Genomic DNA, 24,880 nt, shown 5'->3' with positions numbered 1-24,880 from the left:
GATCAATTAATTGATCAAATTTTGATTGAGCTCTTTGATTTCAGTGACAGGTCTGTTAAACGAGCAGCTGCTCCCTCAACGAGATTCTCTTTAATACTTCCAGCAGAAAACGGTTCCCCACTCTGCCAGCGCTCGCTGGCCCGGCCCGGCTCGGCCCGGCCCGGCTCGGCACAGCCTGGCTCAGGTCAGCCCGGCTCGGATCGGCTCAGGTCAGCCCAGCTAAGCCTAGCCCGGCCTGGTCCAGATCGGCTCAGTTTAAAAAACGGAGTTGTTTTTCCCGACCGGTACCAAACTCTGTTAAGCTGGACATGACGACAAACAAACGAGCAAAAACATGTTAGAAAGGAGGAAAGACAAGAAAAATACCTGCAGTTTGAAACCAGCACAGCTCCCAACAAACCAGTAAAACTTTTCATTTCAAGATTTTTCACTTCTTTTTCAAGAAAATATACATTTGATATGAAGTATTACTTTTCATCTGAGTATGCTATTTTTAATAACTTGTTGTATGTTTGGCCGTCCTGTACAGTTATTCCTACGTTTCTGTATCTTTGTCTGCATTCTCACATTTACCTTAACTTTGTCCACTGAGACAAAAACAGATATTTCTCCTTTATTCTATCTATTAGTATCTACACTCATCTAATAGCGTAGATGTTTTCTCTTATTATGACATGTAAATATTTTTACTTTGACATCAAAAATGTCTCAGAATCAACAATATGTTCAAATTGTTTTTATTTTAGTTTTTTAAGCAGACTGTGGTTTCATATCAGTTTAATCGAAACCAGATCCTGTTAATAAACTGCTGATTAGATTATGATTTAATGTTTTTTCTCTTTCTTGAGTGAGAAACTTTCATTAAAAACCAACGTTTAGCCCCTAAAGCTGCCTTACAGCGACTCCCATATGCTGCCAGAGCTCCCAGTATGGGGTATCTGCACCACATGTTTTTCTTACCCCCCCTGTCTCCGCTCCTGACTTTAGTGATAGATGGGCCTTCGCACCGAAGCGGTTTCACAGCCCCTTTGTCTCGTGTGGATGCTTGGGATGATGAGCTGCAGGAATAATGGACTTTTCTGGCTGGTGCACATTGTTAAACTCGGTAATGGCTGGACTACAGAAGTGCATGTCTTATTGTTGCGAAGCACTAGTCTCTGAGAATCCGGCCTAATGAGCAGAACAGTGAGATCAGTGCTGCTGGAGCGGATATCCATCCCGGCATTAAAAACACTGAGGGAAAAGGTGAGACAATAACACCACAATCCAATAACACCCCCTGCAAATACCCTCAATCACATTTAAAGATACAGATCATGCGAGCGCAACGCATAACTCTTTTGATAAGAGAGGAGGAGGAAAAGCAGCAGCCAGAAGTGAGGCTTTATGAGTGGCAAAAAAACAATAACGGTAAACAGATAGAGAAGTTTCTGTTTCTTTACAAGCCGGCTGCGGATGGTGAGATAGTAGATAAATGGGTTTTATTCCTCTCCGTTTTATTTTGCTGCAGTGGTTTTTGGCCTCTGCCTGCAGATTTCCAGAGAAAGCTCGATCTGGGCAGGAGGCTTTAATGAGAGGAAGCTGAGCAACACTCTGCTGTAAATGTAGTGGAAATAATTCTGCTCTGACGTGTTGGCAAACAAAGCTCGGCCTAAACTGTGCGCTGCCAATTAACGAAATGCTCCATTATCTAAATGAAAAAAGAGCGGAGCCTTGAGAAGAGCTGACCGGCCTCCTGCTGGAGGAGCCGACCCAAACACCCCCTCCTCCCGCCTTTTATTACTGTGTATTTCCATCTCCTCTGTCTCTCCCTCAGTCCTCCTCCCCCTCCTTCCCTTTTATGCTCATCTCTTCCTCCCTCCTCTCTTTTTATGCAGAAACTTTTTTAATCTCTACCCCTGTGCTCTACTTTTTCTCTGCCTCCAGTCATGGCATTATATAACACACTTGCAGTGCAGGGCATCCTAATTCAAGGAAGCTCTTGATGTTGGCAAATTTCAACTTCTAAGCGCCCATTTTAAAAGGAGAATGGGGTTTGCTACCTCAAAAAAAAGAGGATGCACCTCCCGGTAGGAGAGCTCAAAGTACCACCGGATGCTGTGTCCTGCTTTAAAGCGGCCTGCGCCAGCCGTCAACACATCAACAGTCCGGCGGAGGCAGAGCGCGCTCAGCAGCCCCGGAAACAAGACAACGCTGCTGCTGCTGCTGCTGCTGCTGCGTTTGTACATCAAACACGGCTCACGTCATTAAACAGATCAAAGCTGCAGGTATTTCTTTTATTTAGTCGCTGTCAACACACATGCCCATAAACGCCGTCAGTGTTTTTAAGAGTTTACAGAGAAAAACTGGCGTCCACTTGAGCTGCAGCTGCAAACAACCTCACACGTCTTCGGAGGTTTGGTATCCAGGCTGGGATAATCGGATCTATAAACACGGTTTCCATGCAGCGTCATCCTGCGTAGCACGCAGGCTGGCGTTGAGCTTTCCTCTGAGGTTATGATGGAGCTGTGGAAGCATCATTTCATCTTCTCATTGATGCCGCTCTGTGTCTGCCAGGCGAACAGGTGAGCTGCACCACCAGCTGATCAATAAAGCAAGAAAAATAATGATCTGCGCGCTGGAAAGAAAATGAAATCCCAGAAATATTGTTCTTCTTGTCGGCCATTAATAACAATTAGAAGGCCGTCAGGCGGAGTGGTGCATGAAGGAGTCACAGCTGAACAAAACCAAATGATCTTCATCCTAAACTGTTTGGATAAGCAGCTGGTAATGAGAGTCAAGGCCAGCCTGACCTGGACGACTGAGTAAACACTGACAGACTGACAGAATCTTCTGTCCAGAACTGAAACTCTTTATTTCCCTAAAAACCCGGCAGTTTTTCCCAGCTTTGTTCTTTTGTTCTTTCTTCTTTCATCACGGCGATGCTTCCAGCTCTGCTTTCTTTTTGTTTTATCCTCGTTTATTTGTTTGACTGTAGGTGAGTTCAGAGTCAGTGATGTGGTGTTTTACTCATCGTGGCTCAACTTCAACTCAACTTGCTCCGTGTGTTTCAGGAACCGACTCGTTTTGCTCTCGTCAGTCCGGTCCTTGGCAAAGTGCAACGAGGACAGAGAGCAAGTGGCACGAAAGCAGCATCACCGCCTGCAGCTGCGCATCAGAGGAGGAACTGCAGCGCCGCAGCGCCGTGTCGCTGCTGTTTCAAAGGGCAGCAAGGCAAAAGCAAGGAGGCGGAGAGTACAGGCCTCATTAGTGAAACACAAAGTAACACTGCCTCTCGTATGATCTTCGCCTTCCTCTGATGTATGTGACAAACGAGTTATTCAACTGGAAATGGACTGGGAGAAGAAAAGAGGCCCATGCAAATCAGGCGAGCTGCACTCGTCCCAGAGCGCCACACGCCCTTTTCTCTGGGCCGAGCCCGGCCCGGCAAACATCCTCAGTGCCTAATGAAAAAACCTCTGACAAAGCAGTCAGGTGCGCTTCACACCTCATTCTGCAGAAGAGATTGCTCTTTGTTACGGCCGCAGTACGAGTCGTCGTTCTACTGGCAGTGTTTATGGGAGGAGAGCAGCTCCCTTTGCGACATTTTAATGCCCTCCTTGCTCGGCCTGCCGCCCCGAGCCGCCTGAACCTCGTCTCCACAGGCAAGATGACGAAGAGTAAAGGCAAGCAGAGGGAGCAGCTCTTATCGATCTGCCATCCTTTCCTTCCCTCAATCTCTCCCTTCACTCTTTCTATTACTGAAGAGCACAATAAAAACACTATCTCTAATCTTAAGCACTCTCCTTCTGTAAAATTGGATTGGAAACCCTTACTTAAGGAGATCACTTCTGGAGAGGAGTTTCTGATTTTACAGTCTGCATCAGGAGCCAGGGAGGTCAGAGGGCGCTCATGGTGATGCCCGGCGCTGAGGCGCCCGTCTCAGAGACACTCAGACACTTTGACCGGTGTTAACCCTGCTGCACATGGTCAGAGCTGAACTGGCTCTCAGCAGGTACAACCGCCTGGCTGCTGGCCAGCCGTCCCTGATCCTCTGTAGTGGAGCTGCTCCAATACAGGAGCTGTTAGCAGGAGCTCATAGCAGCAGAGTGCCGCACGGACTCATACGTGCGACGGAGGGTCAAAGAGTAACGCAAAGGCAAAATACGGCAGGCGACTAATTGCGTTGCATTGAATCCGGAGGGAAATCACTCAAATGGGAGCGGGCTGATCAATCTCAGCGATAGGAGCTGTGATGGAGTGGGCAGCTTTACAGCTTCAGCGCCTCACGAGCAGCCTGGATCATTTTTCACCAAAGACCTTTTTACCCAACATGCTTCCTGCTGTACAGCAGTAAACATGTTACACTAAGCAACTGTGCAGCGTTTGAGGAGGATCCACACTGGATCTGAGCGAACACACACAGACAACGCACTTCGTCAATATTACACACGATACAACATTTTCTTAAGTGGACCGTAAGCTGTTCACTGTCTGAAAATTGTTCTCTTCCAAAGGCTCTGTAGAAGAACGCTCATTTGGTTTTAATGACCGGCTGACAGTGATGGTGGCAAACCGGCGATAAATCCCGCAGGGCCGTCGCAGGGTGTAGAGAGGAAAGCAGCTCAGCGGAGGCCAACGCTCGGCTCCCAGTTGATGCAACACAAACGAAACACCGAGTGGTGTTCAGCCAACTACATGAAAGCCTCTGGTTGTTCTGGTGCTGATGCTCGGTTAATTGTAGCCCCGCACGCCGACAGTCGGCGAAGAGACGGCCCGAGATGATTTCTGCAGGCAACTGGCATTCATTTAGTCTTGAAGGCGCATAAATAAAAGCCGTCTAGCCGGGTCCATTTTAATTAGGAGAGCCACATGATCTTCTTCTAAGTCTCTGTGTTCACAGTCACCAGAGGCTGCAGCATGTGTTAATTACAACCACATGCCACACAGCGAGTCCAAGGTGAGCCAGGAGAGGGAGACGGAGAGGAGGTAAACAACAACAAGGAAACAAAACCGCTTCAGCAGAGATTCACATGATGAGCCACATATTTGGTGCAGCGGCTATTCCCCTCCTCCAAGTCAACCAATTACAGCAACGCAAGTGAGAACGGAGAGGCGCGGAGAAGCAGCCCATTTAATGCAGATTCAGGCCCCCCCCCCAGCAGCACAACATCCACCGCTGTAGGTTTATGATTTCAAATAGGCTGGGGAGCGGGTTATTGTTTTGTCTCACATTTCCTCCTCTGCAAACTCCCTTCTTTCCATTTTTCCATCTCATTTGAGGAAAAATCAATTCATGAAAATAAACACTGAGTGTCTTCGCTCTGCGTCCGAGTCAATTTGGATTTTGTGCATGTCTCTCCGCCGCTTTTCTGAGAGGCTTAATCGTTTTCACGTGTCACATGTGTTTCATCCCCTCTAACCTGATTTTTCCTCGTTATTGGGAGCACTTATTTGCTCCACGGCCTCGGATGGAGGTATTAGAAGGAGAGTTCATTTTCCTCAATCCCTTGCTGATTTCTTCATTACGCCGCAGCCGAGGCGCCGCGTGCGAACCCTCGCATCGAGATGGGACTGCTCTTAGCGCCGCGACTGCAAGTGTTACTATACCTTAGAGACGCTGCAGCGCCTCTTAATAAACAGAGCAGACAGAGGATCACTTTGAACTCCGGTGACATGTAATGAACCTGTCTGTCTCAGTCGCACAGGGCCGTCTGGGCTCCGGCGCCGCCTGGTAAAAATTCAGATAAATAAATAAAGGAAAACAGAACCAAATAAAGCCTGCAGGCCCTGTGAAAAAGCCATCAGTTCCACTTGGTTAGACTCACAGCATTTTGCCAACACCATAAGAGGAGATAATTGTCGGTTTCAGTGCTGATGCCTCTTTTGTTGCATAACAGATATTTACATCTGGGACTAATTACTTCACACTGGGTGTCAAAATTTGGATTAACTTGTGGGAAGCATCCAGTTTGGTGTTCAGACTCGGAGACAAAAGACAAGCGCACCCGTCTGACCCCAGAGGAAACAAACCGCACAACCTTTTCAGATGTTTTTCTTCTGAAGTCGTCAAAACAAAGTGAAACTGGTGTTAAGTGCTATTAAAAACTGGCTAAAACCGAACGACTCCTTTCAGATTGCTATTGATCCGACCGGGCAGAGGAGCGACGATCCGCTCATATAAACCGTACAGCTGCTCCTCTCTGTTGTCTTCTGACCCTCAGGGGACGAAATGACAACATTTGTTTCAGAACCAGCTGATTGTCATGTTAATTCAGCGAAGGTTATGATACGGGGGCCAGAGTTCCTCGTGGGGACAAAATGTCATTACTTAAGCATGCAGGAATCTCAACGTGACATTCCTTGACCGCTGTGACAAAGGCAAACATATGCAAATGTGTGAGAGTGCCACTCTCATTATGACCCCTGTCAGGGAGAGTTTGACACCTCCCTCTGGGCCCCGAACATGTTCGTAGAGCCCCGATAATGACTGAACGCTGGCAGGAAAACAGGTGTAGCTCTGCCTTATCTCTTCTATTCACTCCTTTTGTGTTTGCATCGCTCTCTCCAGCCTCGGTTGGCCTATTTGCTTCCTCCTTTTTCTTTTTTTGCCTTCATTTTGCACTGAAAGGAGAGACAGGTTTACAAGGCGGGAATTCTTTGAAGTAAAGAAGCCAACGACTCGCCGCTGTAGCCAAAGCTCATCTAATCAGGGGCTAATTCCAGTTATTAAGATTTGAGAGATAACTTTGATTCATCACAGTCCATCTACCCCGATCGGTTAATCACTGTCACGCTAAGCTCTTTTTTAGTCATCCTTTTGTTTCCACTCCCTCTGGCATGCAGGGAAGGGGAATAAGAGGGATAGAAGAGAAGGAAAGGGAGAAGATATTAACAATATTAATGACCCGTGATTCTCGTCTCCTTAATGAGAAGGGTTATTAACTGTGATTATCCATGATGAAATGGTGGTAATTCTTGAAAGCTTGAGAAAACTTGTACAATCACTCGTCTGCTGATTCGCTCCTGTGATGTTTAAGAAAGAAGGTGAGCGTTTGGAGAACTGGGAGGATAAACAGGAACGCTCGCCGCGGGAAGCCTGGAAGGCTAAGGCAGCCGTTTGCAGTTCCAGCGCTGTTTCACTTCTGAGAGTTCCTCACACAGATCCAGCCAAACTCTCAAGTGTTTCTCGCTCTTTAAAAACCACTCGGCACGCCACCGCCTCACCCTCTCCTCCTGGTGGCTAACGAGCGGGCCAACGTCGACACCCAGTCGCCCATCTGCTGCCTGACACTGCTGAGTGGCTGTTTGAACACCTATGCCGCTTTCGCCAGATCCCTGATGCAGCATTTCCCCGGCTCGGCCTTTTTTCATCCCAATTATAGGAAGTTGCATGCCTGTGGAGTCCCTGTCGGCTTCATATGATTCCCTCAACGGAGAGGAGGAGGAGAGGGAGGGAGGTGCTGTCTGGTGAATCATTGATGTGCAGTCATACTGTTTCATTGCAGATCCGTGTGTGTTTGGAGGGAAAGACGGGGTTAGGCAACAGACAGATAACAATCCTGAATTATGCATGTCCGTCCGCTGCGAGGGGTTTAGGGTGGGCTGGGACGGGAACGAGCCACACTCTCTTATCCCTGGAGACAAATTTGGATAGAAAAGATCTGGGCGTAGAAGAGTCGGGTCCACCCGACGGCTTCAGACGTCTCTTTAGCTCCTCTAACTGCCGCCGTACGGAGCCCTGCAGGTGATCCGCTCACCGCCTCAGCAGACGTCCATGTTGGCGTTCAGGACGACGCATTTGTTTTAAAAGCATCTCTGGGAATTTAAAGCATGTGAAAGTGTTTCCTAAAATCACTGCTGGGCCCATTTGGGATAATAATCCCATTTCTACATGCCACTGCGGCTCTCGCTCTGGAGAAATTGGATTGTTTGCATTACTGACCTGTGGAGCAAAGCACTCTGGGAAAAAAGCAACAGCCTTGAGGCTTTATTAGATTCAATCAGTCTTTCATAAACAAAAGCTCACTTTTGAAAAAGGTAAGGGAAATCTTCTAAATGTGGGCAAGCCAGCACTTTGTGGACACACTCCATTTATTTCCCCCAATTAAATCTCTTTAATTGGATTGAGGCCTGGCACCTGGTTTACACTCTGTCAACCACGCAATCCACAATAATTGATGCCAGAGCCGGCGTGCGTATGTGTGCGCACGGCCGTGGGATGTGTGGCGATGGGGAGGAGGGATTTAGAGCATGTCTCACTACTCCACAATTTCACTCTGATCAATTTATCAATGGCCCGCCTCGCTGTCCCGCAGCGTCCACTGCACCGAGGTGGGAGATGCCTCTGCAGGACGCAGGGAGGAGGAAGCTGCTGCAGCTTCATGCGGTATCTGGATGCATCAGCAACATGTATTTCATACTAAGCCACTGTTTGATTTAAGTCTTTAATGATTCTGGATTCCTTCCTGAGGAAGCTAGCTGCATGTAGCGCTGCAGATTTAATTATTTCAAACATAATGGAGAAATTAAATCTTGCATTGTGTGTCAGGAGTTGATGACATTTTCTGAACCATCATCCCAGGTTGACCAGATTATTGGTAAAATGTAAACACTTATTAGGATGTCAAACAAAAAAAACAACATTTCTGTCTTCAATGATGTCACCAGGAGGAAATGTCTCCCAAGTTGACTACCAACATGGCCGTACCCACTTACTTTACATGTAGCTTTGGGTAAGCTCATGCTAATGCTGCAGATTTGCATACACACACCCCCAGAACGTGATCCACGCCTGAATACAAATTGCCGCGTGCCCACACGTGGAAACACACAGAGATACAAATCCGAGGGATGCATCATGGCGCGCTGACAGCACCTTTAAGACGCTTTGAGAAACGCTCGGCTCCTGAATACCGAGCGCCGCCGCCGCCAACGTACAAATGGAGAGAGGCAGAGAAAGAGCGAGGGGGAGGCCAAGGGAGACCCAACACAGTAAATAAAAATACAATTTCCTCCACTGACATGCCCATTCTGTTGGAAGCCTGACTCTAATTATTCTAAGCACTTTGAGGGATGGCTTTCCACGGCATTAATCTACACATCCCACTCGCCCATCCACAGCCGATGCACTTTTAACTACATGAGGACGCCAGAAAGTCCACGTAAAACCTCAGGAGGAGGAGATTGACTTCGTACAGTTATCAGCTGAAGTGCTCTGCCCGACTGAATCTTTCTCTAAATCTCACAACACCATGCAACAATTTTCATTTTCAATTTCAAACGGCACATCTCTCCTCTGGAAGCGGGTAACACGTACGTGTTGCTCTGCAGCTCAAAATAAGTTGCTGAATTCTCATTACAGGGTTTGTGTGCAAGTTTCCCCTCTGGGCGGCGAAGCACTCGAAGCTCATTTGAAACCACGGCAGATCGATAAATCACCCGGGACCATCGATCAATCAATCAGCTTATCAATATTCGCCGGAAGAGGCTCCTCCCACCGAAAGAGGAGGCCATCTTTGGTACAGAACATGTCGGGCAAATGGGCTTTTAACATAATAGCTACTTGTGCCGAGTGCAAGATTGATGCTGTGTAATGTTTACATGTTGACACGAGCTGTAATAGTGATACACAGCAGGTTCTGTTCAGCACACACACACACACACACACACACACACACACACACACACAGATGACTTCAAAGATTCATGTTCATCTAAACCCAACAACATCAAACCACCTTTAAGCTTTCTGATAAAAGATGGATATTCAGTTTTGCTGCAGCTTCTCAAACTTTCCCCCGTTGGTAGAAGCAGAGATCTAACCTTCCTAATTAACCACATCTCTTCTTTAGGTGGAGAGTTGTAGCAACAGGGACTTTAGCTGTCAAATTAAAGTTTAACCAAACAATGCCTTCGTTTTAATCTTCCTTCCTTTCGTTCAGCAGCAGAAACCTGACAGTCAGACATTCCCCCTTATTTCTCACTCTCCTTCAAAACTCTGCTCCAACCCCCCCTTTCCCTTTAGCAAACCACTTTTACCCCACAACCAACCAGCTAACCGACCCAGCTGCTTTTCAGCCACAGGCGGAAAAGTGAGACTGCGGCTGGAGCGAACAAGCGAGGCTGAGAGCGAGGATGTTCGCTCTCAGCCTGGAAAAGAGGTTGCACACTCAGCAAACACACACGGCGAGAAGAGGGGTGAAAAACCGAAAGGAATGAATGAATAAACAAGCAGGCCGGCGAAATAAATAAATAAACTTGTCATGTTTTTATTCAAAGGGAAATTACTACAGTTGAGGACAGAGTGCAGAGAATTTGTTTCTAAAACTAGTGGCTGGAAAAACATTGATTTGCATTATGGGGGAAGAGGCAGCAGCATTCGTTTTCCATTCAGCCACATAATCGAGGACGAGACGTTCAAAGAAAAGGAGCTGCTTGTAAAGAGAGGAGGAAAGACAGGACAGCGTTGTAGGATAAGAACGGGACTGACGTGACGCGCAAGTCAAGTGTCCAGACAGTTGGTTGTTGTCCCCCCACCACGCTGTATTTATGGTTTTATTCTGCGATCGTGTTCCTCTGATGACAGTCTGACCGTCCCGCTGCAGACGCCATGACTGACAAGATAATAGACGCTTGTACATGAGACGCATCGCTGTTGTTTTCTTATTTCTGCGTGTTTCAGTCGGAGGAAGTGATGCTTTGAAGGGGATTTTATTCTGATTCTCTGATCAAACAGAAAAGAAATCTCTGGGATGTTTTGCTCCTTCTTTGAATTTAGCTGGAAGAGTTGTTTTTGTTGGGATTTTGGTGTAAAGGTATAAAAAGCTTATAAATAAATATGTGGTAATTGATCTCTGAGAACTTAAAACAAAAAGTTTAACATTAGAAATGTTGTGGTGCCAGGAAAAGTCCCAGGGTGGGTTAGTGTTTATCAAACCTCTGAAAAAGAGTCGCATCACATGAAGGTTTGGAGGACAAACCTTAACTCAAGTTTTTATTAAATTCAGGTCAAAACTTTGACTAGGCCATTCTAACATGAGTGCTTTGATCTAATGATGTTTGTCCTTCTGAAAGTTGAACCTTCATCCCAGTCTTACACTTCAGAAACACAAAGTCTTAAATATTTAAAAGTATTTTGTTTGTGTTTCTGGTGTGAAAATCTTAATGCACTTAAAAAAAGACAAAACTAACATGAAAATAAGTTTTCAACAAGATGTAGGAGATTGTTTTATGTTAGTAACTAGTGCATGAATTATCCACTTAAAACAGACACCAATATATTGCTGAAAACTTCTTATTTTAAGTGTAATAATCTATAAACACTTGGTGAGATTGAGTGTTTTTGCAGTGCAGGTCTTCTGCAGCCACGTTTTCCTCCAGGATTTGGCTCCATCCTTTTCTTCATTAAATGTTTGTTGTGTCCCATTAGGGATGAGCAACACTGACCTAAAATTTTACCCCAATATTTTGTGGTAATTGTTTCCGATAACAAGGAAACAGACAAGAGTTTGTTTTCAGCAGAACATTTCTCACTGCATCCAGCCAGAGCCACAAACTCTTATCTAATTATAAAACCTGCAGCCTCAGTTACATACAAACACACCAAAAACCATCATGCAGTAAATACACTGTTTACGTTTTGTATCAGATTTTTCTATCCATTCAATGCTTTGTGTTTTCCAATCTGACACAATTGATGGAAATAAATGGCTGTAATATTCAGCTGGTAGGGACTGACTGATGTCACTGATTTACTTTCCTAAAAATAATAACAACCAAAAAAAGTGAAACTTGTCAGAGTTTATGAAAACATGGTGTTTCAGAGTGGGTATCCCCACAGGCCAATACAGAGGAAATCACATTTGGGCCACATTACCAGATGGCAGAGACAGAAACTCTAGCACCGTAATGTTGTTTGTATACTGTAAGTTACAACCTGCAGGCCTACTGGGGCCTGTCAGATATCCAGTAATGATGGGACATGAAATACAAGCCTCTCTAATTGGAGACAATCTGCACCCTGCATGTGGATCCAAACACACGTGTCATCAGCTCATTTCAATTCATAACCACCAAAGTTTCTGAGCGACATCACAGCCTCTTGGTCTAAATTTAGCCGGTTATTTTAAGGCGTTTATTCTTCTGGTTAATGACCAGAACAGCCGGCAAATTGATCCGGTTCCCTGTGCAGAAACTTCCAGATCCAGACCCTCATTTGTGTTCCTGCAGACCCGCATCATATCAGAGCCGCCTGCCTGGTGACATCCAGCAGTTATTTAAGGAATCTGCAGGATATATTGGTGTAACCTGAGCACACAGGCACGCATGCATGTGTGAGGAAGCTGACACGAAGGAAACAGATTGCCACGGTTGCTCCGCAGCTCTCCATCACGTCTTAGCAGAACGAGGGAGCGCGAGGCCTAAGGGTCAGCTCCACCACCGCCTGCAGACACACGGCAGCGGGCCCAGCTATTACTGTTAGCTAATTGGAGTTTTCCTCGGGGTCAGGCAAGCCATCTGCAGCGCCGCTACCAGCAGAGACCCCCACTCAAACAGCCGCGCTTTGTTTTTAACACCGCCGCCTCTCTCTCTCCACCTTTGAAGAAGGAGAGATGTGGAGCTGGGGAGGGGGGCTGGTTAATAGGAAAAGTCTCTGTCTCCTCTGTGCGCCATTCATCATGTCAAATGTTAATATCTTTAAAGGTCACTGCGAGTCATAAAGAAAAAAGAGCCTTAGCTAAACTTTCCCTGGGATTTCCAGAGGTCTAATCACCAATCGCCAAATCCAAAGTGTCTCTTTTGATTGGCTTTTGATGGCCTCATTTCACAGCGATTCATAACACAGAAAGGGACATTTAGAAGAAAACAGCCAGGTAATTTCAACATAATAACATGAAGGGATAGATTTAACCAACTTGAAAAAGGAGAGCGAGAGAAAAAATAAAGGCCGGAGGAAAAAAGCAGCAGCGGCAGCAGCAGCAGCGGTGTGATTTATCCAGCCGACTTGGAGCTGGAAAGCAGCAGGCTGCTGCACAAAAAAGGAGCGTAAAAGCCAGATAAAATAGAGGAAGAAAGGGTTGCAGGAAATAAGAGAGGCAGAGCAGCTAAAGACTGCTACTGTCTGACAAGTGTCACACTCGCGCTTCGATCCAGCCTTCCTCCTGCGCTAATGACTGTCAACACGACAAGCCGGGCCGTCTGAAGGGGGAGAAAATTACTCGCTGAAAAGCAATTGACTGACCCCCATCATTTCTCAGGGAACCAGTGACCTGTGAATATTTCATTATGGGGAAAGTCGTGAGGCCCATAGAAATGGGGGGCGGGGGCCGTCTGGAGCCAGAGAGGGAAACCGGGGGCCAAGCCGTCTGCCTTTCTGCTCCTACAGTGAATATTTACCCAGAACTGACGCTGCGGACGTCAGGATGGGACAGAAACCGGCGCCAAAGAAGTAAACTCTTCACAGAGCGGGCCAACGCATCCTTTACCCGCCGCGCGACATTCGTCTTACAACGAGAAACATCGGAGGCCTCGCAATCAAGAGGGGCAGCAAGAGAAAGAAAAGACGAGAAAGATGAAAGAAAATCAATCCCCCCGGCAAGCCTGATTGATCGGTGGAGTTTTGGACAATTTCATCAGGAGACTCCACTAACCAGAGATGACACGACCCACATTGGAGGCAGAACGCATCGTGGAGATTGATACCCGCATTAGAGGCATCAGGTCGGATAAACGCGGGCTCTGGCAGTAAATACACGGGGCCCGCGTGCCCCCTCAATGACGACTTAATGCCAGAGAAATCCTCACAGCCCACACTTTACTTCTCAAACTTTGGCTGGACGGAATAATTGAGTCAATTAGGAGCGCCGTAATCCGAGGAAAGGATCTTCAAAAGGAAAATATACAGTCAAGGTTTGGGTTTGGACTTAAGGATATAAATAAAGAGAGCTTGGAGATTGTCTCTGTTTATCCAACGATGGAGGGAAAGAGCAGAAGGATTATATCTGATCTCATTCAGGAATCTCAAGATACATATTGACTTCCACTCGTGGCTGTTTTAGTGAAACTTTAATTCTCTTTTTTCGTGGAATAGCAGCTTTTGAAACAGGATGTCACAGTTAGGTGTTAAAAGATATTCCACTTGGCGCTGCGATTTCATCAGGAATAAATTTACTTAGATAAGAGCAGCAGAATGAAGTATAATATCATTTCCTGGTCGTTTTGACATTTCTCCTTATTCCCCATTACTGCAAGACAAGCTTCAGAGATGGGAGGCGAAGGAAAGTCAATAAGCGCATCATGATCCAAACTTCCAGTGAATCCTCCGGATGGGAAGCCGGTTCTCTGCTCTTCGCCGGGCGTGTCAAACCAATGGAGGGAGGAAATGGACGGGGTGGACGAGGGGGAGGCGCACAGGGACAGAGGGAATAGTGCTGATCGAGCACATCGGCCACAAAAGCATGAAATACTACATTACGGAGGGAAAAGGACAAAAGCAGCCACCAGGGTCTGATCATGTCGCCTGACAGGGAGGCAGGGGTTGGAAGTAATCACGGGTCACGCAGGCCACATGACTGATCGGGCTACAATGGGCAAAGCGACAATTTCTGCGGCTGGTAAATATTTCAGCAGTCCTCTGTGTTCCCGCGGAGGTCAGGAGAGCTCCGCTTTAAAACACAACAGACAGCTGCCTTTAATAAAACATCGCACATAAACAGAGCAGAGCTGCTCACAGGAAACTCACTTATTTCCACCGGAGCCTCGACGGATCGTCTTCCAGCAACCCGCCTCACTCGTTCTCCGTTTGATTAACGATTACATCCTCACAAAATCACACAGATATTTGTTTGCAGTGCCGTTGCTCTGCTGTTCCTGGAGTCATTTTATTGTTGTGAAACTTTTTCCAGCTGCAGATTAACTCCAGATTTTCAGTAATTGGCTCATTGGATGAGCTAACCAATGAATCAGACGCTCTCTAATTACATTTCTTTGATCAAAATTAATGCATCTGTGGAAAACAGGGAGGACAAAACCTGTGAATGTAAATCTGCTCGGCTGCATTACTGATAGAATAATAATTTACTGTAAGAGTGGAGCAAAATATTGATAAGGCAAAAATAGTGTCATCCTTCACTGCACGACACAAGCATCAATAAGCTGGTGTCGAATATCTAAATGATTAAATTAAAGTACTTTCAGGAGATTTTTCTGCTTCCTGTGTTGCCATGGCTACTAACTGAGGCAAATCCTGGAAATTTCACAAAATGAGATTTTCTGATGTTTTAGTTATTTTAAAGCTTTGACTCTGATGCTCTACGATTGTTTCCTATGAAGTTAGTTCATTTCTTTAGTTCAGCTCAAAAGCTTTTGTCTTGATTTTTTCGACACACGTTACATGACTGAATTACAAACAAAGAAAACCCCACAGTCATTACTTTAAACAGTAGTGACCAGAAACCCAGTGGACCAGAACCAGCCGATGACACGGCACCCCAGAGGAAACGTAACTCTGGACTTCACCGGCCGCTCCTCTCTTCCTCCAGACTCTCCGACTGATTTCTAAATAAAATGCAAACTTTATTTTGATCTGAACCACTGAGCAGCAGTCTAAACTCCATATTCTGGATTTTCTACCGCACGTTTTCCTTCCACTAAACTTTCCAATTAATATGCATCTCCTTTTGTAAGGCACCAGCCCTGTAGAATGATCGAATCATAATGGTTTTCATATGGTTGAAATGCAGTTTGCATCACTAAGTTTGTCGGTGGTTCAGCTTTTATCGAGACGTGGAAAACGATGCTTTAAAGGAATGCCGCATCAGCAAGGTTTGTTGATTTTCACTGTTTATTTCGATGGAAATCATAAATATTTATTTCCGGTTCTGTTTCAAAAATGATCCGTTCCTGGAAAGTTTCTGGTAAATTTCACTTCCAGACGAGAAACACCAAAAACCAGCAGACGAGCCACAGTGGCGACCCATAAGAGGCGCTGCAGCGTTTCCATAGAGACACAGCAGAGATGGTGAAGAGCGCAGAGACACCTGGGGTCAAAGGTCAGCGAGTTCACACCAGCACCAGGAATCCCAGTAAAAGAGTTTTTACTTCAACTGGTTAAGAAGAAATCATGTGAAAGAAAAATCAAGTTCTGTATGAGTTTTCATATGTTTAGATTTTGCCACCTGCTGATATAATGAAGTATTTCAAGGTTTTCTTTTTATTACTTATCTGTAAAAAATATCTATTTAAAACATCCAGTGTTGTAGTTTCTGTGGCTCATTGATGTTTCAGTATTTATTGCTCGTTATTTTATGGTGTAGGAAAAAACTTTTACTATTCTGACAGTAAAAAAAAGATCTAATGATCGAACCGGAGAAGGATCCAGGAACTGTTTCTACATCTTATTTTTAAATTACACAAAGAAACCAAACAGTAGTAGTTTATCTGGGACAGACTTTAAAATGCTCCCATTAAGGAAATTCTTGACCCTTGATGTAAAAGTTAAATATGCAACAATTATGTTTAATGACATTCAAGTAAAAACGAAACAAGTTGCCTTCAGTTTATTTATTTTTACATGAAGCAACAACAGTCACACTTTCCGTCCCTGCATGGTGTCTAAAACCAGAACCCTGAAGGACAAGCTGGGATTTTCTGCCCTGGTTTGTCGCAGCTAGGGGGAAAAAAAAGTAAAATTCATCCAAAACAGAGAAATCTGCCTTGCTTCCAGCTCATCAGGCTGGCATCTCTCCAGAAGAGAGCTGGAGTGTCTTACTGATACGCAGCATCAGTGCCGGTGTGACAGCGCACATGGATCTAGTCCATGTATCGCTGGCTGAACATCACTTGCAGCCGCTTCTGGCGACAGATCCAACTCAAACCCTTTGTTGACTACCCAGAGTTCCTCTGCTCGCTTTGTCCGTCAGCACAGGTAGCTCATTCTGAGTCTGGTCCAGAGGCGCTCTGCTGGGCCGCTCCTCCATCTCCTGCAGACCTGGCAGCGGATGCCAGGAGCTGCTGAGTGGGGCTGGAGGAGCGCCGCTCTCTGGTAATAAGGCAGCGGAGGAGGAGGTGGCGGAGGGGAAAACAGGGCTTGTTAGAGCGTCGGAGTCACGATCGGCCTCTCTTCCTCTGTTTTACATTGCTGCATGTCTGCAGGAAAGTTGATTAAAGCCAGAGTGGAGAGGTGAACTCCTCACCTGCGCTGCCTTTCATCACCGCTGAGGTGGGGAGGTTAGGGTGGCGCCGCGCCGCGTACGCTCTGAGATTAGGCCGGCCTCAGAGGGTAATCAGAGGCCGGGTGGGTGGGGATCGGCCAGCGTGGATGTGGGTGGGTGCTCATTTATCAAACACCTCCAGGTCAACCTCCCTCCTCACATCAGGAATGCGCCGCGCATGAAGAAAGCGTCTCCAGCTGCTCGGAGCTGTTCTCCCTCCTGCTGATTCGGCAGCTGTGGTGATTTGGGATCCAGTCTTCAACGGCGCCGTTTAACGGCCCTGGATGGACTCTGTGACGAGCCCCAGACCTGGAGCGGTACAGGGTGAACTCCTGACCCCCGGCCGCTCCCTGCCCTCACACCGGCTCCTCAGAGCTGGGTTTCCTCGCCCCATTCACCCATTCACCCATTTACCCATTTTGAAACAATGAATTGGTCACAATGACTTCTTGGACCGGATTCAATAGGTACTTGAAGGAAAGCGAAACCTGCTGGGATTGGCTTAAATGATGAAAACTATTGTGCTCCGAAAGAATCAATCGGTGCTTTTCAGCGTAATTCGATTCTTCTCACAAAGGGACTTGGAAGGCAATCTTAAAATGGAAATGCCACTTTGCTGCGAGTGGTTGGGGAGGAGACGGGGGGAGAGGGACGGTTTGCATGGTGAGACACCAGCTCCTGCGGACAGTACACCTTTCAATCACGCCGCTATGCGTCTCGCAATCCACATTAGAGTTTGTGCTGAGCACAACAAAACCCCACTGAAGTGTGTTTTAGTTTCCACTCAAATAATTACAGTGTGGGATGAATCCATCACAAAGCGGCCCCTAAGCGGATAAGATTTTAAACTGCTCTCGTTTTGCATTTTCTGTTAAATGCGCAATATTAGAGCAATTTAAAACACTTGGAAGTTGAGAGCAGACGAGTTCCTGAAGCCAAAACAAAGCAGGTAGTCAGTCCCAGCCAGGCAGCCTGGCAGGTTTCACTGCAGGCGACTGGGTTTCATATGGTTGCATAAGATTACCAGTATGATACTCTGAGAGAAACAGCGTCTTGTTATCTAAGAAAGGCAGAGCTACAAATTGGTACATGTCTGTGCTTTGATAAAGGAAGGCCAGAGGGCAGCGATGGCACAACTTTCAAAAAGCTTTGGTGGTTGATTTTAATCAAAATTGGCACCACTTTTTCTTCTTTCCAGAATAAAAAAACATTTCAGCTTTGGCTTGAAACAAATTGATGGAAAAAACCGCATCAGGTAAAAATAACGAGGCGAGTTCAAAAGAAGAGCTGCGACGCGTGCAGAGGCAGAGATGCAGAAAGGCATCCAGTCGGGCAGGATGTCGTTTATCTCTCCGGCTCGCAAAGTGCGGTTGAGGCATCCTTAACCGCTATCCGTCACTCGACCTCACCTGCCTGCGCCGCCCCGAGCGGCTCTGAGACCGGCTCGCTTTCAGCCTGGCTGTGGTTGGAGACTAACTAGACGAGGAGTTGGACTGCAGGCCAGCTGGGAGTGCTGGGTGCCGAGGACCGGGGCCAGCCGGTTGTTAGAGGCTAACCCACGGGGCTGATCAGTTCAGGGGCCGTCTCTCCTCTCTCTGTCTGTCTTGGCAGCAGCAGAGGCAGCGTCTGCTGCATCATTAATGAAGGCGGTTGACGCCCCACGCAGCAGCGCCCAGCAGCCAAAGTCTCTGCTGCCTCCACCAGCCGGAGAGCTTGAAAGGGAGCTGATGTAGAGTATATCCACACTATGGTAATGACAGAGGTACAGCCAGGCCTCACTCTGCTTTGGCAGGCCCTGCTGTATAATCAGCCACGACGGATGGAAGACCTCAGGAGATGGAGGTCTGCTGACTTTGGGCTGGACTCCATGGTGAAGTTTGTGAGCAACACAGAGATATTCAACAAGCATCCATCACATGAAAGTTGTGAACATGAAAGCCGCTGTCTCTATCTGTGATATTTCATCTCAACCGAGGAACAGTCGACTAATTAAGAGACTTTTTCCCGCCTTCAAAATTCAGGTTTGATTGAATCCTGCATAACCTGCATCTCAAAGAGACGAAGTTTCTGTCAGACAATGTTTACTGTAAATGCACAATAGATACAGACAATAGGAAAGAAGAAACACATCTCTGCTTTCATCTGCAGTGAAGACAACCATGTCACAGCTGTTTCCTCCTCACATTTCCTGATCAAAGTGCCTCAGTTCAGTTCCAAGCCTTCAAATCACCTCCGCACTTCATTTTGGGAGCTGAACTCTGCAATCGATACAGCTTTTTGATTTCACCTGAAAAATTGCCACTTCTCGGAAATCTCAGTGAGCAGCTGACAACCACATATAAAGTGTATTTAGAGGCCCAACCTGTAATTCAGAGATAAACAGGGGGGTAGCCCCACCGAGGCGTCGGCAGCGGGGGACAGGGGCCCATAAATCTGAGGCTGAATATGAAACATCCTGGTGACAAAAAGCAGGACTTCAAGGTCTGAGTTAAGCTGCAGTTTGTCAACAGGCTAAATTAGTTTGGTTCTGGGCGGGCTCTCGGAGCCATAACTAACCGGGTTTCATTGTTTTAGAGGGAACATGCAGATGGATGTTGGGAGTTGAACACAAATCCTGCTTTAAAGCTCCGAAGAGATACAGTTTAAACAAAACTTCTAATTAATTTATGCAACCTGAGCTATGAAAAAACTAATTATTCCAGGAAGCATGTTAACTTAATGGAGAACCATATATTAAATAAAATACTTTACTCAACAGGAGTTATACATTTTGAATTTCTGAATTTATACTGGTTTTTTATTGATGAGTAACTATTTATACGAAAGTTTTGGGACTTTTATGACGTCTTAAACCAGCGGGTGCCGCTTCAATCTTTAAAATTAGTTTTGAGCTACATTTGATGTAAGAAATGTAAATACATTTTTAAACTTTCCGTCCTTTAGGTGATTCAAAAAGCACATGGTTAACAAACGGCTGCCTGTGAACTCAGTGGATGAAGATTCACAGCTGTTATTTTTGATTGGTTGTAACTTTACCTGCAGTGGCTCAGCTCATCCCGTCCTTCATCATACTGCATTCTGATGAAGACGGGAACATGATTAATAACTCATGAATCACAACGACTGAAAATCTTTAGTTGTTGCATTAATTAAAGCATTGTTTTTGCATTAAAGCGAGCATGAGATGTGCAGTCCTGATGAGGGTTATACACAAATTAATTAATGCGTCCTCATGCATGAAGTCGCGTACGAGTTCATTGGGACGGATGTCGCCTTAATGTGCAGAGTTACGCGTTGGTATCGCTGCTAAAGTCTAATTCTGTCACTTGGAGCTTCTGCAAAGCGATCGACTTCGACATTAATTTGAGCTCAGCAGTGATGGAGGCTGCTGTTATGCTCTTCTTCTTTGGTTTTTTAAATTAACGTTCTTAAAATCAGACTGAGATGGAAGGTAATTAATGATAAAACATGCAACGCCATCTTTATAGCCTTCATTTTGATGTTGAAGCATCTCTGGACAGTCGACAGTTTCAGTGGACTTCATGAATAAATACACCTTGGAAGTACGCGGCGCTGGTGGGCGGCGTGCATCCTCACCAAATTAGCAAGCATTTACTGCTGCGACATATGGGCCGGGCTGCACAGGATACTAAACGCTGTGTAGATTCAGAGAATGCTGTTAAATATTTTATTCCACACCACCTGTTTTAAGTGGCGAGCGGCTGGGCAGTCAACATGAAGCTGCTGCCCAGAGTCTCAGACGTCCGACTGCTTTGTCGGCCGAGCCAACCGGCGATAAAATCCTAAAATGTTCCCTTTGGAAGCTGCAACTTCCAGACAATTTTACAGAAAACAACACAAAGAGTCAAATATTCGTTTAGGGGAAATGTTTAAGGATTCAACACCTCATGGAGCACTTGAAGAAAAACTGACAGATTTGAAAAAAGGGACATTTGTGCCGTTGTCAACAATGTGCTTGTCAGCTCCAGTCGAACGTGAGCTTTTATAAGACCGACTCAATGCTAATCGACATATGAATGAAGGCAGGAAGGCAGGATTATTCAGGACGTGTACGGCTGCAGCCCCTCCACTCCCAGAATAGCCCCCAGCTTTACTGGATCTTTGTTAGCGCTTCGCCTCCAGCCTCCGCCGGCTGCATCTCCGCACAGAGCCACAACAAAACACTTGTTTTTTAGAGCGAAGAGCCCGAATCTGATTCAACTTCAGAGGATTAGAGCAACAATGGGAAGCTCGTTCACTCAAATGTGCATTCACACACTCTGTCTCTCTCTCTCTCACACACACACAGACACACACACACACACACACACACACACACACACACACACACACACACACAATCATGCAGGATCGGCTTCTGCCCAAGTGGGAATGAACTGCTCCAGAAAGGCCAAGGCCTTGGCAAGGTAATTAACCGAGGGCGCTTGTTTCACATGGCAGAGTCCATTAAGTGCCATGTCACACTGATGTCAGGGTAAAGGTAGCACGCGCACACACACACACACACACACACACTCTGAAAGCCCTCTTTTTCTTTCCCCCAAATGGAGGCCGGAGTGTCCGAGGTGAGGAGATAGTGAATGACTGAGGAAGATGAACAGGGAGAAGTGGCTGTGGCCTCTCTGGGGCTCTCCAAGCCATCCCTCCCTAATCAAGAAGCTCTCTCCCCTCCAGGTCCTGCCATCGATCCACAGCTCTACCACCCCAGCGCCATGATGAGGAGGCAGGAGGAGAAGTAGATGTGATACCCCTCCGTATACCCTCTAATTGCCCTGCCTGAGCCACCGCCACCACCCAGCTATCCCAGCGAAATGGCCCCCACAGTAACTGATGGAGCAACAATTCTGCTGGCAAAGCTTGAAAACGGGCCTCGCTGTAAGCCCATTAGGCATGGATGACCACACCAGATGCTTGGGGAGCGGAGGGCAGCGGAATGGGTGGGAGGGGCCGAATTAGCTGAGGGAGGAAGTGGGTACACTAAAACGCAACGGTGAACAAAGCGCGAGTTTATATCCCTGCTTGAACAAACACAGCGCAGCAGATCGCTGCTCAGGCGGCTGTTTGGTCTCATGTAACATCGGCCCACTGAAGAGACTTCCACACGCTAACTGTGGTTGATCTGCCATTTAACAGATGAGCCAAAGGAAACAAGAGAGTCACTCAGGGGCCGAACGAAGAGAGTCGAGGAGGGCGGACAAAGAAGAGACGGAGGCCGAGAGAAAGCGGCGAAACAAGTGTCAGAACAATAAAGAAGCAGGAGTTCATTTTAAATGGAGCTCATGGGTGTGTGTGTCAGCTTGAGGTGAAACCACTCAAACACAGAGTGTAAAGGAAAATATGCTCATCGCAGACGACTTTCTTTGATTGCTTTTAAAATAATGATCACACCGAGCATTGCCTTGAACCCAGCTGAATGCAGTGTGTGTGTGTGTGTGTGAGAGCAGTGGGCTGTGGCGCGGCGCGTTGACGGATGGATGTGCACCCGCAGCCCCACGAGCTGCCGTTACGCTGCCCAGAGCAGCACCGCAATTAAACGAGCCCCGGCCTGGACGCTGGGACCGGAGGAGAAGGAGCCAGAGAGCTCTGGACGGCGAGGGCTGAACTGAACACTGTGCTGATTTGTGCACCGACTGTCCTCGAGAATAGGGCCATGTATTTTTAATCAATGTCAAAGTGATGAAGTGCGTGTTTGCCACAAAAAATCCCCTGACAAACACAAATAGAGGAAGACAAACTCCCCAAGGGGCCCCTTTGTGCACATACTCAGAGATACAGAGCACCGCGGTGCTCAGACTGCGCCCCTCCTTTACTGCCTTATATAAAACCTTCTACCTTCCTGGGTGCAACTTGAAAAGCTGCCTCATTTGCAATGCAAGTAAGATTTTTAATAACAATAAATATTGTTCAGATAAGTGCTCGGCCGGCCGATAATTAGAAATTGGCGGATCATGGCCATCCCTCAAGACAGACACATGCTGACGTTACTGCAGGTTATCTGGTATTGGGAATCATTCCTGAAGCATAAACAAGCCAGGGAGATAGGCTGGCTGCCCTCCAACAGCCTGTCTCCTCAATTTTACAGGCCTCTTTTCCCCTTTCAGCCAATTCAGCCCCAAATATCGATCAGCAGAGAGAGAGGGAGGGAGAAATTGAAAGAAAGAGATGGAGGAAAAAAACAGAAAGGAGGGAATTGGGGAGAGAGAGAGAGAGAGAAAAAAACAGAAAGGAGGGAATTGGGGAGAGAGAGAGAGAGAGAGTGTGAGTGAGTGAGAAAAGCGGAAATGGAGGCCAGAGAGGTGAGGTTTGTGGGCAAGTTGCAGAACAAAGAAAGTTTTTTGACAAACGCAGCCACATGAGAGGAGGAAATCAACAAAAAAAAAAACAGAGGTGTGAAAAGGATCACGCTACCTCTCCATCGCCCCCAAACAGACATCTGATGCTGAAAGCCGTGGCGCCTTAGTCAGATCGTTAACCCAAAGTCCAGCGACCTCAGAAGAATGCTCTGTGATCCCTGCATGAGTCGCAGAGCATTACAACGGCTTCTGGATGCTCGGCCGGACTTGTGGGCACAAATGAAGCCACAGCCTCGATTCTGTGATGCATTATTCTCATAAGGTCTAAGACTTTATTGGACTCTTTACATTCCTGTCTCGCCTTATTTGGGCTCCACTACGCTGCATGTAATCTGACTGGGGACTTCAGGGCCCTGATTCGATTCCATGAAATGAAATTACAACACATTTAATTCAGCTCAGCACTACTGCGTTTATCAAAGGAACCAACTGGAGAGCTACCTAAACAAGCGTTGGTTTGTCTTGGAGGGAGTGGGGTGACCTTTGACCCTGCAGGGGAGACAAACAGCCTCTTTGGGGCCCCAACAGCAGGATGGGGTGGTGCAGCAGAAAAGGGGCCAGGCTGAAGAGAAGCTGTACATAGTTTTACACACTATAAAATATTCATTAGCTAAGTGGTACAGCATTTTCCCCTTTGAGAGGTTCATGCATTGTTTAGGCAGCAGAGGAGAGGAAAAGGAGGCCGGATGGTGGCGGAAGAAGCGCTCTGTAATGGGGCCAAACTGGACTGCTGATTTATGTGCACAGTCACGCAGGAAGAAGTGGAAAGAAGAAGTGTTTTCACCGATGCTCTATCTTGAAAAAGCAGTTCACCTCATCAGTACCGCGCCGCGCTCTGCTCGACTATCACAGGACGAAGAGTGCTGGTGACACACTGAGGAGCTGCAGGGCAATGGTTCAACTTCTCCTAAATTCTGTCTGCTACATTTTTAATTGAGAGCGCCGATTGTGTCGGAGGTTAAAAGTGGCTCCGGGGAACATTTCTTAATTTTTTTCAGCCGTCATCATCACCCTGCAGGTCTCTGCTACACCTTCAGGAGGTCCCACACCTCTGCCTTATTTACTGATGCTACATCAAATAAAACAAAACAGCACTGGTCACTGTCAACAGGGTCACTTCACGCTGCACACCGCCCTCTCCCTCCGCCCCCCAGCCTCCACCCCGGGCCCTCCAGTCCTCCACTGCAGTGGCCCCTCCCTGCATTTCTCATCCACAACAGCAGCATACACTTACGCTCGGGCCAGAAGTGGTCGCCACATTCCCGGCAAACATAACCCAATCTTTAACCTCTTTACAGTGCGCATGATATACTT

General features: G+C 46.8%; 1 protein-coding gene and 1 long non-coding RNA gene across 9 annotated transcripts in view; one reads left to right on the top strand and one right to left on the bottom strand.

The window, feature by feature from the left end:
* The window catches only part of LOC103146903 (uncharacterized), a 140,287-nt gene extending 130,266 nt beyond the window's left edge, over positions 1-10,021 (top strand). Inside the window, exon 6 of one of the 2 annotated variants that reach the window (XR_001663773.1) lies at positions 10,007-10,021. This is a non-coding gene — a long non-coding RNA (uncharacterized LOC103146903). Of the gene's footprint in view, positions 1-7,511; positions 7,523-10,006 lie in introns of those variants that run through there. The other variant, XR_001663772.1, reaches the window with a different exon arrangement.
* rbfox3a (RNA binding fox-1 homolog 3a) overlaps positions 1-24,880 on the bottom strand; it is a 546,624-nt gene that overhangs the window by 44,418 nt on the left and 477,326 nt on the right. The gene's annotated exons all lie outside the window — the stretch shown is intronic.

The sequence above is a fragment of the Poecilia formosa genome, unplaced genomic scaffold (assembly GCF_000485575.1).
Source record: "Poecilia formosa unplaced genomic scaffold, Poecilia_formosa-5.1.2 Scaffold170, whole genome shotgun sequence".
Classification (NCBI taxonomy): Eukaryota; Metazoa; Chordata; class Actinopteri; order Cyprinodontiformes; family Poeciliidae; genus Poecilia; species Poecilia formosa.
This window is presented reverse-complemented; position numbering and strand designations above follow the sequence as displayed.